The following is a 13420-nucleotide window of genomic DNA, read 5'->3' on the forward strand; positions in this document are numbered from 1 at the left end:
TGTATTCAAAGCTTCTTCATAAGAATGAAACGAAGTTGGGTTCCTTGAGATCTCTTCTGCTTTTAATAACTTCTCATTCCCCTCCACCCCTCCCCATCCTCAAAGATTACTTCCACCTTTGCAATTTAAAGCAACTGGATTTGTGCTGGCGGACACCTTGCACTCATTTATATATGGGTTTTGTTCCCTGCTATGATAAATTTCACTGTCCAGGCACACAGTAAAAGACCATCCTGCCCTGCATCCGGGGCCCTAAACCTGTGAAAACGTACCCATGTGCTCGAGTTTATACACCGAATAATTTACTGAAGCACATATGTAAGCCCTGTCCTCACAAGATTTATGCACGTCAGTAGGGTTACACACAGTGCATAAAGTTAAGCACGTGTTTAAGTCATTATAAAACCAGGCATGGAATAGGCAAAGGGTGAAATGGAAAAGAGATGCACAGAAAGGTGAATTAACGTGCCCTGCGTCACGGTAGTCAGGTCCACATGGCACAATACAACGACTGTCCAGAGACACTTGAATTAGTTCTAAAAACTTGCTGTCGCAGGAAGCAGTTTAGTCCCACTAGCAAACCGCTCTGCTCAGGCTAACGTACCCGTTAGGCAGGAGGGCTAATTAGTCTGAGCAGTGCATCACGCCAACATCTACAGCTTTCAGGAGCTGAGCTGAAACATGTATGACTGAGCAGCATCACGTTACGCTTTTTGAGAGCAGGCAGGTAACACCAGCAGGGACGGAATATCTTCAGCGCTTCTACTCAGTGTTTTGGTTTTTGCCCATTTGGCCGCAGCAGCACGATGGCGGGGAAGCCATCCTGCCGAAATCCAGCACAGGAGCGTGGCTGTGCCTCAGTGCGGCGCAACAAACCAAACCAAAGGGAAGTACCTACCAACTCCATTCCAACCATTTGGATGTAGAGAGAAACAAAGGTAAGAAGTGGACGACTGTAAGAAAATGCAACACAACTTTGTGCCTTACTCTGGGCACAGTGCTACAAACAAGACCAGAAAACGTGTCCCCAGTTCTCTGGGCTGTGCAGAGGAGCCAAAATAACCACGAGTCCTTCCCTACAGATCTGGGAGCGACACTGAGGCCTTCAAGGCTGATCCATTAGAGAGTTCTGAGCTGCCATTTCATTACAAACCAACACGGGAAATAAAGCCTTCTCTGCTGCTGCTCCTTTGAGATCTATAGGCTTTCTAGAGGTTTCATAAGTATTGTAAAGTGACAAAAGGCAGTTCCCTTTATTAGTATCTGGCTCCTGCATATGCAGAGAATTAAGGACAGGTACATACTACCTGTGGTTTACCGGCTACATTTGAAGTTAACGATTGCATAACATTGGATCAGCTTAGTGCTTAAACTTCTACTTCATTATTTTCACTTCCTAGATATATAGTTGCTTAGTTATGACAAACCTTTTTGTGTAAAACGTTGTTCTTCAAAAGACGCGTACCTGCTTGCTTCCCTCCCCTCAAAAGACCACGTACCCAGCTGTCTCGAATCTGAAGTAACAGACCCATTTGCAGCACATATGATGGAGGCCTCCAAAGCTCAAATTCATGTTTAAACTACATTCAAAGTTCAGTGTCTTTTTGGCTTATATCTTCATTGACTAAGCACCCCAAAATGCTGCTGTCCTAATTGCAGGTAGACTGAAATGAGACCTCAGATTGAAATTCAAGGAAAATCTGAACGTGGCTTGCTCTGGAAGGAGAGAGCTCACAGCAGGAGAGACTGAGCCCAAGGGGAGTTAAACCAGGACTGCAACTAGAGCAAAGTCCCTGGAGATGAGCCCAGGTACTATGGAGAGACAGCCCAGAGCTCATAGTGGCTGTTGATAATATCTAAGAGCATTTTGCACTGAGTTTTTTAACTGCCTGGGCAGCAAAACTTCACAGCTCCTCTACAACCTCCCAACAAGGAATTAAGCCTGGTGAAACCAAGTGAATCTCAAAGCAGGGTAAGGGTAACGCTGCTAGAAGAACCAGGGTCCATTTTTTTTATTTCAAGAATTATTTAGCCAGGAAAATCACTTCAAAGAACAGATTTCCTGAAAAGCCAACCATTCAGACCATGGAGCAGAGCCATGGTGGGAAGAAAACAAGAATTATCGCTGTTGTCTAAAACCACAGCTTTGGACACAAAGCAGCACCACAGCCATTCACAGAGCAGGGTTTGCTGTGAGCCAGCTCTGAGGTGACATCCTGTCCCCCACACAGCACCCCAACGACATGAGGCTTTCAGCTTCTCCCCTCCTCCTTTCAGGCATCAAGCTACACTCATTAGGTCACAGAAATAGAGAAAATATAAATAGAAAAAGTAATTTAAGAGGAAAATCCTCCCAGAGAACTTACCCTCTGCAGAGTATCCTGTGTCCAGAGCCAGTGCTGAGGAGGAGACTGGAATCAGGGGTGATGGGCAACACCTGAGCCCAGCCCGCCCACAGGTGACAAATCAGGTCACCACACACCTGTGTCTGGAACGTCCTCCTGGCCTTGCCATGCCCCTCCTTTGTGGAAGGGCATCCACAATGCCACATAGCCACAAAATTCAACCAGAAAAAAGGAGAAAATGAGAATATAGTGACTTCCTTTCTGTATTTCAGCATATCTGGAGTTACAGCCACTTCTGTTGTGAAAGGGGGAGTTAAAAACTTGTGGATTTTTTTAATCTGTTTTGGGTTCATCACAGTCATTTAATCATTATGTCACTGATTCCTATGCATGTGTATAGATTTCTCTGCATGCATTACTTGTTAAATCTGTCTGAAAGGGTGGAAGTCAAAGATGTACCAGCGTTCTCTATGCATAGTAAATGCTAAATCTTTGAGAAGCTTTTGTCTGCAGGGCTGTGCTGGTTTAGGTGTGGCTTTCAGCAGCACATCACAGAGGAAGGGTGCACCCTTGGCAATCGCTAACGTTTGATTTCTGCACTTGTTTATTTCTTTGCTTCCCTTCAGCACATCCAGCAAGTAATTGTGAAGGGAAAACTTGTCCTCTCCCAGAATGAGAAGCTCTAGGATAGCTGAAACACTATAAAGACAAAACAAAACAAATTGCATTTGCTTACTTCTCTGGAGGGATTAACTGAAGTCCTGCCAGCTAAAAGGAAAAAGCTTGAAGAGCAAGAAGCAGCTACATGGAAGGGAGGATAGGAACATAGACTTCTTCAGGCAAGGAGACTTGTTCCACCTGCTGAAGAAAAGAAATTAATTCCTCTTTGTTTTGTTTCTTCCTCCTTTACAGTAGAGCTAAAGTCTTGTATTCCTTGTCCCCACCTGCTGGTAGCAGAGAATTACCAGTTTTCTAGGCTGGATCATAGATGAAAATGCTTAAAATGAAAAACCAAGTTGTATGGTGATGAGGAGAGGGGAGAAATTTGAGAAAGACAGAGTGAGATATTAAGCACTTTGCTGAAGAACAGCTTTGGCTGGAGCAGGCAAGATGCATGTGGCACTTGGGCTTAATCGTGAGTCAAACTGGCCATTTTCCACAGGCCACTGTGACTTGCAGCTGCCCTGAGTGAAAGCAGGAAATTGCATTTTTGCTATTTATAAACTGTGAGAGTGAAATAACATGAATACTGTATGCCTCTCCCGATCCCCATCTGTGGGGTTTTAGGTATCTTACATGCCCCAATAGATTGTGCCTCTCAGATCTTACAAGGGCGTTCTCATCATACCAACCCATAGCGTGGTTCAGCATAATTGCACTGTTGCCTTCCATTATATTAAACTAGAGAAATTACCTTTTGGGCCACAGCTCAAGCTAAAATGGTTCATTTTATTGCAAGTAGTAGGAGCCAGTGCTTTTGGAACATGGTGGCTGTTTTATCTGCATTGACTTTGTTACCACATGGCTTGTTGAAGGACGGTCAAAATCCTAACAGGGCTACAAGCTTCTTTACAGAGCTTATTTTCTCCTGGCCTTATTCACATTTTGTACCTTCATGTACGTCAAAACCACAACAGAAGAACAAAGTCTCAAAGTCAGCCTAACACGGCAAGGATTATCTCTAAATCAGTGCAGTTTGCACGTAGCCTAATGCAAAAATGTTTCAGAAAGAAAAATCTATGTGACACAGCCATACAAACATTGCGGCGATAAAAATGAACGGGGTCACTTCCAGTGCAAATGTGGGGTTACTCCACAGCTGAAGATTACTAACACGTATCACTTCATGCTGCAAACAAACACTAAGCTTAGGTTGGTGTTATAGTAAAATGCACACATACAGACCCTATACCTTGTAAAAGAAGTAGCTCAGGTTGCAAGCAAGACCTTCTGCAGCATTTCTGTTTGTTGCAGCTTCCCTGATGAGTCACCTATGTGAGCTTACAACAGAGCACTAACTTACCCAAGTGAGTTGTTCAAACAGATTATGGCTTGTAAGCTTTCCCCAAGCACAGCACTGGTAACTAGAGACTCTGGTGCTGCACTACTTACCGGCTGAAAAAGAAATCTACTTTCCACTAGATATTGTGACGTTCAGCTTTTCGGGGCAGGAAAATTCCCCCAGGGACGGGAAAAGCTACAGCTGATGAGCACATCCATAAAAACAATCAAAAGGGCACTCGTGATTGTACCAAGATAATGACAGGAAATAAAGATTGTATGCACTGAACACTCCAGTATATTTAATCAAAATGCTTCTCCAAAGTGGCCTCCTAACTTAAAACTTGTGGCATTTTGGAGCTTCTGAGATCCCTCCTGTCACTGTCACATTTGGTAATCAACCCTATAACCTGCGTCAGTCTCAAGTCCTTCCATGGCAGATACTTCTTCCCTGTCTACAGGAGGCTTATTAAGACTCGTGTCTACAAAGCACCTGGAAAAGGGACAACGCAATTTCAGAGAAGTGCTACCACTTCTTTCAAAAACTTTATCCTTAGATCCCACAAAATGTGCAAACATGCTTTGCAAAGCCAGTGAAGGGACTAGTATCTGTTCTAAGTTTAACTCATACTTTTCATAAATGGAGCAAAATAGGAGAAAGGGACAATGGAAAGGAGTTCCAAAAAGATAATGTTTCATTGTACAAACAGTGCAAGCAAAACGCCCTCTCAACTGGGCAGCTGAAAATAGTCCCAAAAGTGTCAGCTCATCCAACCACTATGAGAAGACCCTTCCCAAAACCTGCTCACGGGCAAGAACCCACCACCTGACTCTGTCCTTGTCATTTGGAAGAAATTCTCCTAAGAGAAGCCTGAAAGGTGTCTCTTTATCTTAGAAAAAGGTGTAAATTCCTCTGCCAGGATCCAGTTTCAAATGGTATGGTCATTTAGTAGAAAAGCTCCAGACAAGCTGGATCCCAGGACTCTTGAGTGCTGCGTAACAGAACCACGCAGAGGCCATGAGGCTGTGGCTGAGCATGCCTGATGCACCTTTAACAGGCTACATCAAATTAGGAGTCCAAAAAGAAATTATTACCTCCCTTCACTTAAACATCTATTCTTTCTTAATAAAGTATCTCAGGCATTGAATTTCAGGCTCAGTGTTTTCAGGGATATACGGGTTATTTCCAAGCCGAGCTATTACCAGTGAATGCGGTGACATTAATATGAGTAAATGCAGGAAAAAGGATGAAATAAAACATATCCTATTGAAGGAAATGAGAGCTCCTTAAGAAAGAAAAACACACATAGGAAAGACGTGGGCATATCAGGATACAAATGGGACACTGGGGAGTGCCGGATTCCACAAGCATGATGTTATTGAAGTGTTTGATACCAGAGTAAGCACCTGCAGATATGAATTACATCCTTGTTCAGACCACTAACATCGGAGTACTGACATCTCAGGAAGTGCTTATGTTATATTTCAAATCCCACTGCCAACTGCATAAATATCAAATAAATCAATCATAGATATAAAAGACATTATCTTAAAGACTTTAAAAGGCTGAACAAGCCACCTCTCTTCTAAAAGTGGCATCACCGTTAAATCATTTGGGCTTTTTCAGTCAGCCGCACCTGAACGGCAGCAACATTGATGCTGTTGACCATCAGACATTAAATGCTTCACCTCCGTACACAGAGATAGAATCAGTATAGAAATAGTTAAAACCAGTAATAGCTCAGTGATCATATCAAAGATTTTGCATGCTGTAAATGCACTTTCCTCCTTCAAGAGGTGGGCATCTCATTTTACACATGTGGAAACTCTGCAAGGACTTGTGCGATATCAAGAGAGCTCTGGAATGTCAGGAGCAGAACAAGCTCAGGACTAAGAGTCCTTGTAATGTTTATGAGACCATGCGGTCTTTATTTTCCAGTGTATTTTGAGAAGGTTTTCCTGACCAAGACAGAAAATGCCATCTAGCAATGAAGCGTTCTTGTGATACAAAGACATTTTGTCATCTGCATGTATCAGCAAAAAAGACTATTAAAAAATAGACGACGAATATAGTTCATCTAATTGTAAAGAAATCTTGTGATTTAATTGGAACTGGCTGTCTTGAAAAATCCAGGTTTGAAGCTTCTGCTACATTTTTAAAATGAAAAGTGTGCAAATATCAAAATAGAAAAACCAATACAGTAAAAATAATTTGAATTGTAATAATTCTGTGAGCTTTAATAAACTAAGATTTTACTAGTGTTATGGAATTCTGGATTTTAAGAACACTTTTCAATTTAAGAGTTTCCCCATAAGCTCTTCTTAGATTAATTTGTTATTTTTCCTTGCTTGCCATGGGAGTCTTAATTACTATTGCTCCAAATACAGCTACCATCCATCTTCATCAAGCAGGGACTATTTGGCCACACCGCTAAATCATCTGGTGCAATCAGTTTTTAAAAGTTTGTTCTGCAGTGAAAAAATGGCTGAGAAAGGAAGCAAAAGTAAATATATCTTTCTAGGTTTTGTTAACAGCAGCAGGAAGATAAAGTGGCCGTTCTACTGAATATTCATAAGAGTTCAGAATTTTTAAGGAGAAGTGTATTATGAGCCACATATTCTGGGAGACATGGGGGGAAAAAAAGGGTCTGCTGCAAAGGACAATTTCTGAATTGGAATGAGGTTGTGAATTGAAAGTGTTGGGACAACGGAGGCCTCAGCAGCCCTGGAATTGCCGATGGCTGAAGTCTGTGCTGTCACCGACTTGGCTGCATTTGTTCTACGGCAGAAATAAAACATCCAAAGGGCTGGTTGCATCAGGGCTCTGGTCGACAGGTCCAAGTGCTGCTCATACAATCGAGCCTTTTTTTCCCTATTAGAATAACACAGTAACACACACCCACTGCAGCCAGCACGCGTATTTCCACCGATTTCAGTGCGATTCAGAACCGTCTCTCTTCTCACAATCTCGCATTATCTACTATACAGTTCGTTATGGAATGGTTTCATAAACTGAATGTAGCAATAATATGCACAGGGTAATTAGTGTGTATTTAATATGATTACATAATTTAAATGTTTTGGCAGAAGTCTTATACAATCCTGTGCCAATTTCCAGTCACCAATTTTAGTGCCAGTCCCTCAGCAGCTGGACCAGCTTAATGGTCCTTCTTGTTATGAACAGTTAAAGTCTGCCTGTGATTTTATTTTTCTTAAAAAACCCCACCTTTTAGAAAGATTAGATACCAAATAGGAATAGAGAAAGCATCTGTAGGGCTTGGCCTTCTCTTCAGCCTCTTGTGGTTGTGGAGTATCCTACCCTTTGAGTAAGAGAACCAAATTAAATTAAGCTTTTGCTTGGTTTTGTTTTTCTAAGGAGTGACTGAAGGCGCCAAACGAAAGATTTGGGATACAAAAAGCCTCTGTCTTCCCATCAAACAAATCTGGGGAGTAGAACATGTTTTGCCCCAAATACTGACGAGAACGCGACTCACAAGTACCAGAGGAGGCTCCTTTCTAATTCAGCTCCACAGTCCAATTCAAGCCACACATGAACCACTAAGTGTCCTGCCCTGGAACGTGTTCGTCCAGGATGTTGTTCTTCTAAGTGGTATTACAGTGGTATGTATTTTCATTTTATATCCTGTAAGGTGTGTGAACTAAAGATGAACAATTCAAAACTGTCCAAATTCAACTTGCACCTGAAACATGCTTTTAGGTCCTTAACCGTCTGCAAAACCAAACGCAGACCTTTGTAGAATTATTATTTGAAAGCTGAGCTGCCATATTTAAAAAAAAAAAAAAATCTGAGATCTACAGTACTAAATTTAAGGAAATATATTTCTCCTTGTTCTGAGGTTTTCATCCAATATAGGAAATAATATCAAGTGCCTCCATCTTTGACGGGGAACCAGTCCGTCCACAATGGAAACACAATCCTGCTGCAGCTCAGCCGTTGTTCGTATGGCTGCTGTCCCATTAATCCACCCTAGTCCCTCCATCCTCTTAGTCTTCTCAGAGGTTCCTCTTATTTTAATCCCCAGCAAAACCCCTAAATTCAGAGTTTCCAATGAAGCTTTGATAATTGAGATTTCATTAACAGTTTGCACACAAAACAAACGCATCTTTCTGCAGCCTTACTGTCAGAAATGAGACATTCCATGACCAGAGTTCAGCTCACAAGATACACTAAGAGCGGGGGAAAATGTAATGACAAAAACAAAGAAGGTTCAAGTTTCCTTCAGAAAGTCTAACCACCCCCCTTCCCTCTGTTCAGCTGCAGTAAGGTGAAAGGCTAAATGTGGACAGAATGGTAATATGTAAGCGGTTTCTAAGCTTTCTGGTGGGAATACTTAACAGCATAAGTATGTTTCCCCTGGAGACCTTCTCCACCATTTGGTCCAATTTCTTACTCCAAGAACTGAACCAATTCATGATGTAATGCTCCAGGGAAAACATTCCTCTCGAAAAAGAGTATCTTCCTAGGGAGAAGTTTGAAGAAAACATCTTAATATTGTTTAAACAGCTTTTGGCATGGTCATACTGGTTGCGCTCTATTCAATACTGAAAGCAGAAGAAAGGCAGGCTAAAAATATGGAAACGGAAAGTTTTAGGATTTAGTTTAAGACTTCTCCTCAGCTACCACCCCAAGTCCCTGGCCTCTGCTGATCCTTGGTGGAATGAGAGAGAAAGAAATATTCAGAAGTAGAGATTTTCTTTGCTAACAAAAGAGGAACAATTTAAGGCTTTGGCTATTCTGTGTGTCAATATGAAACCACAACTTTAATTCTGCCTATAGCCTTATCATTTTCTTTAACTCTTACATAAAGGTGCCATTCCAAGACACTTAACACCACAGATAAGGCAGTGACTGAGGCTTTTTGTGGCTCTATTAAAAATCACAGAATCCCAGAATGTCAGGGGTTGGAAGGGCCCTGGAAAGCTCATCCAGTGCAATCCCCCCATGGAGCAGGAACACCCAGATGAGGTTACACAGGAAGGTGTCCAGGCGGGTTGGAATGTCTGCACAGAAGGAGACTCCACAACCCCCTGGGCAGCCTGGGCCAGGCTCTGCCACCCTCACTGAGAAGAAGTTTCTTCTCAAATTTAAGTGGAACCTATTGTGTTCCAGTTTGAACCCATTACCCCTTTATATATCTGTAAACATTAATGAGGTCACCCCTCAGTCTCCTCTTCTCCAAGCTCAAGAGCCCCAGTTCCCTCAGCCTTTCCTCATAAGGGAGATGCTCCACTCCCTTCAGCATCTCCGTTGGTGTCATCAGCAAACTCATACTCCGTGAACCAACTTGGAATTTTGGTGACTGGCAAGAGTCAGACTTTGGTGTATGAAGCACGAGGAAGCGTTGGGAAGGCAGAAGCAAGGGCAGAAGGAAGAGCAGAGGGCAGCACCTCCCAACCCGTGGCAGTGGAACACAGCGACACAGGAAAACTCAGTGAGGTACCACAGGCCTCCGTCTACTGTGAGAAGCAGTGGGAGACACGCAAAACCAAATGTAAAGTGAACATTTGAGGCTTATATTCCATAGCTTGTATTATGTAATGCTTAACATTAAGATAAGCTACATGTACATTACCTACCTTATATAAACCTCACAAAGCTTTCCTTGCAAAACTCACCATGGGTACTTAGGATTTTTTTTGACTTGAGAGTAAAATGACCTTTTTATTCATCATTAATATTTGGACCCACATGATTACTTTTTCCTCTATAGCACACACGAGGATACTCAACATACCCAAGTCACAGTTCAAACATGAATTCCCTTACAACCTTAATAGATTTGCATTAGTGAATATTATTTACTACCAAAACTCAGCTTTACTGACCTTCTAACCATGGAACTAAGTGCATTTGTTTGTCCAAACATTTGTGTGACATAGGCAGGTTATTTATGACAGTGAAGCATGGCTTCAGAAGCATCGTCAGGATGACTCCATTGATTTAATGGATGGTGATATTAGATCCATATTTTCCACCCTGATGTTACAGCCGCTGGCAAATAAGTGAAAGATAAAGAGCAAGGAAACTGAGTAACAACTTAATTCAAGAATAGCACAAAACCAAACCCAGACCATAGAGGGAATAATAAGACCAGGTTTTTGATACCCAGCTTGTTTAGTTTACTACATCATTAGGGCTTTCCAGGAACAATCACTATTTGTTCTTGCAACTTCCGTTCAGACTTTGAGATACCTTGTTTGTAATCTTTAATGATTTAAAAACAAATCTACTTAAACATTAAGAGTTTTGGACATTATCTCTTCAAAGGGATTTGTGCTTGCAGGGTGGGATTGTGAGGAATCAAAGGTTTGTTTGCAGGGTGGGCGTCATCCAGACGTGGTGTCTGTTTTGATAGATTTAGTTTTAGTCCTTCATTGTTACAACACTTGGAGGCCTATGGGCGTAGGTGGCTAAATTAAATTTATTATTGATAAATATGGTTGCTCAGACTATAAAACATGTTGAACAACATGAACTATCTGGGTTACACCAAGGTCTTCCCTGATCTGATTGGCAATGCCGAAAGGCAGCAGTAATCCTGCACCATAAAGAGGGTATTTAACCTGAACTCAGTGAAGTTGGCAGCCAGTCCAGCGCAGGCTTCTGTCAAGAGGTTTTGCTATTAGTTTGCTGGGTCTTGTGTTTGTAGAATTTTCAGTTTCTTGGTGGACCCTAAACTTTTAAAGCCTTGAATCACAACTATTTATCACCCATCAGGGAGCTACATAAAATGTATTTTCCTTCAGAATGACTATTCTCATAAAAAAAACTAATTTAAAAAAAAAGAAGACAATCAAGATTTGATTTTTTTTTTTTTTTTACTCTACAATCTACCCCAACTTACACGGATTCTTACAACTAAATACTATGAACCACAAAAATTAATGCCACCTGCAAGCTGTAAATATGTGTATTATTTAATTTTTTCCCAAGTATTTTCTTTGGCTGCTACATTCAGCCGAACAAGGCCTAAAAATTGTCAAACTAAATTCTTGTTTAAGAGTAGAGCTCTAACTACTGCCAGTTTGAGTGAAACACACATCCAGGTTTAGGGAATATGTTTTGTTTGTTTTGGCTGCAGCGCAGGGTAGAACATTTTCCATCCCATCCGAATGCAGTCAAAAAGGTTTTGAAATATTGCACAATAAAAGCCATTCATTATATCTGTCTCCTCTCCCTTCCAAAAACAAAAATGGCTGACCAGTTCCAAAGCTGTGCAGGGGGCAGGAAAATGGGAGTCAAGGGGTCACTGGAAAGAACCCAAGACTAACACCAGGTTTTTCAGGTTTGAGTTAGAGAATATGTTCCATGCCCTCATTCCCAGCGCACACAGGTTTTTCTTCTCCCCCCTCCAAAGCTTGGTTAAAGTAGTTAATTGCTCTGTTATGCACAATTTACAGGACTTAATTACAAAACTAATACATTAGCCTTCTTGTCTATAAGTCACAGGCCCAACTTCATCTTTTTCCACGGGGACAGAGTGAAATTAGACCTGATTTCAAGTTAGAACGTTTTGATTTGCACTGTTTACCTCCTAATTTTAAAGAAGTGCTATTTGAAGGAATCCGCAACTACACTTTACAGTTTGTTTTTAGATTTGGTTCCATTGCTTACCTACCTGTTAGCAGCTTGAAAATGAGATTTCTTTCACTGCCCACTCCTGTGTGCTTAAGCTATACTTGGCATACTCCAATGGCTTTTTTCCCCCTCTCTCCATTTCCTTGTACATAGATCTAACAATGCTTTTCTGTTTGCTCTTCGTGCATAGGTCAGTTCATCACTAAAGTCTTTCCAGGTCTAACTGAGCTATGGGAGTGCTAGAGGAAGAGTAGAGCACAAACATTTCAGTGCATTTCTAAACAGCAACTAGACGAGATGAACACACAATAGATAAATTCATATGCGACACTTCTGTGCTTCAGTACCCCCTTCTATTGCCCAATTAGTCAGAAGCAAGTAGAGAAAAATAAGCTGAAATGCTATGTAATTACACTTACTTATTAACAACATCATAATTACAGAGTGGCAAAATAATCAGTGTTTCTAGGACCCACTGCTTGTCCTCTATGTCAGTCAGCACATGATAATTACATGGCAATCTGCTAAATGCAATTATTCAGCAATACACACTTAGTGCTGTTACCATACTTGAAGCCATTTAACGTCTATACAATACAGCACTTAACGTTAGTGAAGTACCTTTAAACACAAAGTAATCTTTGTAACAAGTCTCTAAAGAGAGAAAAAGCCTCCCTTTAGAAGAGTAAATGAGAGGTGAAAGAGACTGGCCCACATCGTGGATTTGTTTAGATGCCACTATAATACACAGACTGACATGGAGCTCAGTACTGCACAAAAAATAGTCAAAATAGTGACTCGAAGGGAAGGCTCCAAATGCCCGTCTTCACACGGAGACTGCGCAAACTAAAACACGACTCAGTCTTGCACTGCTGACTTGGTGCATTCTTCTGTCTAATGACTTTGCGAGTAAAGCCACAGGCTGTATCCCAGTGACTAAGCTAACCGCATGTGACAGAACTGCTCAAATCTACTCCGGACAGTGCTGCAATTTACTTTACACCTGTCTGCACTTGCACACAATCCACCTTTATTTTAATTCCTACACCCTAACATGGCAATGAAGACAAGGGACCACTTCAGAAAGTGCTTCTATTGATTGAATAGGGATCCTGCTGGTCACTCAAAGGCTAATGTTAATTCAGCTTTAGAAAGGCAGATCTGAAAATGGAACAGCACTGTTCACACTTAGTCTGCAACAGCACAGGCACCAAGTTGGAGGTGACACTATTTTGGGAGTCTGTAGAGATACCCTCCTGAGGAAGAGCAGCGAGTCCCATGAGATCTGGATGTTTCAATACTCAGATCATTTTGCTGGCCTTGCATGAAGAGCTCTGTCCCAGCTTCCCCAGGTTCTTCCCATGCTGTGTGCGCAATTCTCCGGATCCCTACTCCAGAACAGATTCTATCTCAGGTCTTAACGATTCAGCAAGTCCCAAATCACCTCTCACAACCCTAATCTCTAGCAATCAGA

The sequence above is a fragment of the Streptopelia decaocto genome (genome assembly GCF_964273445.1).
Source record: "Streptopelia decaocto genome assembly, chromosome: 25".
NCBI classification, from domain to species: Eukaryota; Metazoa; Chordata; class Aves; order Columbiformes; family Columbidae; genus Streptopelia; species Streptopelia decaocto.